Genomic DNA, 6000 nt, shown 5'->3' on the forward strand with positions numbered 1-6000 from the left:
TGACGCAAGGGGATCAAGAATTCAAGGCAAACCTTAGCTATATAGCAAATTCTAGGACAGTCTGGACTCCACAGGACCCTGTCTTTAAAAAAAGGGGGGATGAGTGTATTAATAGTCTCACCCCTGATTATCTGGAAAGGTGAGAGGAATTTCATGTGCAGCCTCTGAGGGATTTTGTGTTTAGTGTTTTGTTTTGTTGTTGGTTTTGTTTTTGTTGTTGTTGTTTTAGGTGGTGATGGTGGTGTTTGGGAGCTTGTTTTGTGTTGTTTTGTTGTTGTGGGGTTTTTGTTGTTCTTTTAACTCCTTCAGCACTGACAATGTGGAATGAGCAGTGCCGTCAAACCTAACTCCCAAGCCCTAGCCCAGATCTAGCCATCAGAACCTTTAGGGTGTTCTGATTGGCTTTTTGTTGCTGTGGTAAAAACACTAATCAAAATCAACATGGTTGGAAAGGGTCTATTTAAATAAACTACAGCTTACAGCCCATCAAGGGAAGCCAGGCAGAAACTGAAGCAGAGACCATGGAGGAACGCTGCTTACTGCCTTACTTCCCCTGGTTTGCTCAGCCGTCTTATACAGCCAGGCCCACCTGACCAAGGATGTCATCCCAGACATGGGCCCTCCTACCTCAATTAGCAATCAAGAAAATGCCCCTACAGACATGCCCATGGGCCAATTCCTCTATTATAGCTTTTCCCAAACATGTCTAGGTTTTTCTCAAGTTGACAAAAACAAACAAAACCAACCCATTCATGGTCAGCCTGACACACAAACATTACTGTTAAACCATAATCTTTCTTTGTCCCTAAGATTTCATGATAGTATTAATAATCATAATATAAAATACGGTTTTTAAATTAAAAGTCCCACATCTTTAAATTTTTTAACATTTTAAAAGTTCAAGAGCTCTTAACAAATCCAGTTTCTTAATTGCAAAGTTAAATCTTCCCTGTAAAATCAAACCATTACAAATGAATACATCTCATTATTTCTCTACTGTTTGTGTTGGACCATGTCTATAACTATCTTTTGCCTGGAATAAGATGAATTGAACACCTATTTTTTTCTGTTTTTGAGACTAGATCCAACTCATTCTGCAGCCCAGGAGGGCTTCAAACTCTTCCCTCTCCTTTCCTGCACCTCCTAAGTACTAGGATCACAGAAGGATGCATCAGGCCTGGACAACATCTGAACTTTTAAGGATTCCCTTAAGTGGTGTTGCTATGCAATACTAAAGGCCACAAATTTAGCATCTTAATCCCTGTGTATTTTTTTTTCACAGTCCCTTTGGGAGAATAAACATATGACACAATTCTCTTGAGTATGTACTCCAGGATGGCAATGAACTCAGACATTTTGGGTTCCCGGCATACTCCCAGTCAAGAATACTGGATTCCTAGTACTTCATGAGTTCTCAAGTGTGTGTCCAATGAATACTTTCTGCCCAGTATACATTTTTAAATATTCTGTTTGAGATGCATTTCAAATTCACTGGTAGGCTTAACCTTGTGTTTTTTTCTTATCACTTCATTTTCTGTTAAGACCTGTTTGCCAGATATACCCTTACCCACATAGAACAAGTGGTCCCTCACCTCCTGACTTCACTCTCATCCCTGCCAGGAGAATTCCAAGGGATCTGCACGAGGCTTATGATTCCTCCCAGGGCAACTGAAAAGGCAGACTTAGAATTTACACCAGTTCCCTTTTTCTGTTTTGTCTGGGTGGGGTTTGGTTTGGTTTTTGAGTCTTACTATTTAGCTCTGGCTAACCTGAAACTTACTGTATAGAGCAGGCTAGCCTCAAACTGCCGTAATTCCACCAGCCTCTGCCTCACATGTGCTGGAATTACAGTTGTGCACCACCACACATGGTTGGATTTTGTTTGTTTGTTTTTGTTTAGAGTTTTCAGCCTGAGGGTTTTATTTTATTTTGAGACAGTCTCATGTAGCCAAGGCTAGTCTTGGTCTATATAGCCAAGGATTGCCTAGAACTCCTGATTGTCCTTGCCTCTGCCTCCCAGGTGCTGGGAATACAAATGTGCCTGCTGACTAACCATACCTGACTAACATACATATATATATATATATATATATATATATATATATATATATATATATATATATATATCATACAAACATACATCTTTAATTTTGTTTTTCATGTATGGGCATTTTGCCTGAATGTATGCCTGTGTACCACTTGAATGCCCGGTGCCTATGGAGACCAGAAGAGGGCATCAGATCCCATGGAACTGGAGATACAGAAAGTATGAGTTGCCCTGTGGGTGCTGGGAATCAAACCCTGGCCCTTTGGGGGAGCAGATAGGGTTCTTAATTGCTAAGACATCTCTCCAGTATAGACAGTGAGATTTTCAGTGCTCGATTTCAAACACCAGGTGTTGTATATGCTAGGAAAATATTCTACCACCAGCCTGCACCCCCAGCCAACACCTAAGGATATAAGTGTGGAATGACCCAGAAGAAGATAGATCTGAGAGCTCTGAAAGCAGTACGGAGGAAATACAAGAAAAAGTGTGGTCCTTCTGAGCAGTCAGGGTTAGAAATTTCCAGATACTGAGTTTGGTATGTACCTTCTGACCCTTCTCATCCACTCTGTTTCACATGCTCTCATTCCTATACCCACCGTGGAAGCAACTTCAGGGCAGAAACTACATCTCTGATATCCAACCTTTGAATTCTCCTTCCCAAATGTATCTCACAGCGAATGTACTGGTGCCTTAGTTAGGGTTTTTAATGTTGTGATAAGACACCATTACCATAAACAGTGTGGGGAGGAAAGGGTTTATTCCAACTTAAAATTCTTAAGTCACATTCCATTGCTGAGGGAAGTCAGAGCAAGAAACCAAACAGGGTAGGAACCTGGAGGCACGAGCTGATGCAGAAGCCATGTGGAAATGCTGCTTACTGCCTTGCTCCTAGTGGCTTGCTCAGCCTGGTTTCTTATACTGTCCAAGACCACCAGCCCAGGGGTGGCACTGCTCACAGTGAGCCCGGGCTCTCCCACAACAATCATCAATCAAGAAAAATGTACCCCAGGCTTGCCTCCAGGCCATCTGGTGAGAGCATGTTTTCACTGAGGTTCGCTCTTCCAAAATGACTCTATCTTGTGTCAGGTTGACATAAAACTAGCCAGCACATTTGACCCCTTCTCAACTTGACACAGAAACACATTGCAGTTAAACTATAACCATTCCTCTCATTCATCCCCAAGATCTCAATATCACAATATAAAACAGTCCAACTTTTAACAGTCCCAGTCTTCACAAATTAAAACACTTTAAAAGTTGAGTCTCTTTAAAAAACATTCAAAGTCTCTTTCAAAGTTCAAATTCTCTAAAATATCCGTAGCCTCTCTAAAATATCCAAAGTCTCTTCCATGTCTCTCAATTCTGGGCTCCCGTAAAAAATCAAAATGAGTTAAAACGCTCTTGCTTCAAGGACGAAGAACCAGGGCACCGTTACAATCTGAACAAAGCAAAAAACTCCAACAGTACAAATAACTCTGTTTGATTTCTGGGACCCACCCAGCAATCCTCTGGCCTCTCCAGGGCTTTGGACAGCCATGCTTCTCCAGCTCCGCTATTTACCGTACACAGCCTGTTTCCTAGGCTCAGGCTGACTCCACTTCATAGCTATAGCTCTCCTTGGTGGTTAGCCCATGATATTAGCATCTCCAAAAAACGCTAGGGACTCTATTGCCAACTGGGCTGCACCTTCACCAGTAACCTCTCCTGGGCTCTCTTCAGAGACTCTGATCCTATGGCCATGATGCCAAGCTGCAATCTCTCTCCAGGCATGACCCCTTCAAACCTCAGGTTTTCACTGCTACTGAGGCTGCACGCACATTCACCGAGGGTAGGCCTGGCCTCTCATGGCGCCAAGCCTCCACTGCTCTCCATGAATCCTTTATGCCTTCAAAGGCAGTAAAACCTGGGAGACTCTTTAACAATATCAGGTTCAGCTGCCAGCATGAGGGACAGCCTCAGCCACCTGTGCCACAGCTTTTATGTGCTGACCCCGAGGAAATCCTTCCCGGAAGATTTCAATGGTACCAGCAAAGCAAAGGTTTCACTTTGGTGGTTCTGATCTCTTCCAACTCTTCAGCTCCAGCTGACCAGAATCACAGATTCTTAATTCAAGATAGCACATAAAAAGCCCTGATAAAGCCTTTAATTCCCTCTGCAACTTCACAAGCCAGGCCTCCATTGTCTGCAGGGCTCTCAGCATTCTTACCTTCCCAGCTCCCACAGTACAGCCCACTGCACTCTGAATACTCAATGGTTTTTCCAGGCCAAAGTTCAAATGCTACCAAAATCGTTCCCAAGACTCACTTCATGTCTGTCATAGTAACACTCCCATGACATGGTACGAATTTCTGTCTTAGGGTTTCTATTGTTGTGACAAAATACCATGATCAAAAGCCACATGAGGAACAAAGGGTTTATTTCAGCTTATAACTCTCAAGTCACACTCCAAGGCTCAGGGAAGTCAGGACAAGAACACAAACAGGACAGAAACTTGGAGGCAAGAGCTGATGCAGAAGGCATGCAGGCATGCTGCTTACTGGCTTGCTCTGACAGATTGCTCAGCCTGGTTTCTTACAGCATCCAAGACCACCATCCCGGGGGTGGCACTGCCCACAATGAAATTGGCCCTCCCACATCAATCATCGATCAAGAAGATGTACTACAGGCTTGCCTACAAGCCATCTGGTGAGAGTATTTTTTCACTGGGGTTCCCTTTTCCAAAATCTCTCTAGCTTCTGTAAGGTTGACATAAAACTAGCAGCACAAGTAGGAACCTTCGTTGAATAGATGTGTGAATGAATGAATGGCCATAATGTGTTGTTGAATGGCTATATGAATGGCCATAGTATGACATTAAATTATATGTTATACATGCTAAAGACAATTTAGACCTGATGGCTAAAACTAAGATATTTAAAGATTGTTTTGTTGTTGTTATTGTTGTTTTGTTTTGAGACAAGGTTTCTCTGTGTAGCCCTGTTTGTCATGGAACTTGCTCTGTAGACCAGGCTGACCTAAAACTCACAGAGATCCATCTGTCTCTATCTCCTGAGGGCTGAGACTAAAGATATGCACTGCCCCCGCCTGACTAAAGATTGTTTTCTAAGAAGGGTTGATAGCTGCCACATTTTAAAGTATATTTTCCTTAAACAGATATAAAGCAAGGGCTCTAACATCTTAATGTTTCTTACTTTTGCCAGGAATTTGGCAATGCATTCTACTGCAAAGAAGAATGCTACAAATCCATGACTTTGAAGCTTACTATGTATGTCAGGACAGTTATGTGTGTTGTTATATTTAATTATTATAGCAACCAAGTGAAGTGGAAATTACCAGAAATGGCCTCAATTAAGTAAAGTGAGGGTAGGAATTGAACAAACTTGCCCAAGAGTTTTGAAGTAACAAAGAAAGCCAGGTGTTAACCTAGAGGAAAACCCAAAGACCGTGGGCATAGAACACTTGGGTATGAGACTATCGATGCAGCCATTTCAGATATTAGGCAAAGCTTTGGTGGAAGGGTCCCTTGAATCTGCCAAACAGTGTGCTTAGGTTAATGTAGTTTTCCCATCTCTTCCTATCTGTTTGAAGGAATACAGTGTTCTACTTTGGGGTGGGCCTTTGAGCTATCTGAAGATCGTGTACTTCACAGGAATGTAGGGAGGACAGACTTGCAAACATTTCTGCAGAACATAGGGATCTGAGTGCTAAATGCAGTGCAGGTGAGGTACAACGAATTCTTATACTGTTGACACATAAGATTTCCAACCCTTCACTTTTTGTTCTTTTCCCTTTCTTCTCTCTCTCTCTCTCTCTCTCTCTCTCTCTCTCTCTCTCTCTCTCTCTCTCTCTCTGTCTCTCTCTCTCCTTCCTTCCTCTCTCTCTCTCTCTCTCTCTCTCTCTCTCTCTCTCTCTCTCTCTCTCTCCTTCCTTTCCTTTTTTTTTTCTTTTTTTAA

The sequence above is a fragment of the Peromyscus maniculatus genome, chromosome 3 (genome assembly GCF_049852395.1).
Source record: "Peromyscus maniculatus bairdii isolate BWxNUB_F1_BW_parent chromosome 3, HU_Pman_BW_mat_3.1, whole genome shotgun sequence".
NCBI lineage: Eukaryota > Metazoa > Chordata > Mammalia > Rodentia > Cricetidae > Peromyscus > Peromyscus maniculatus.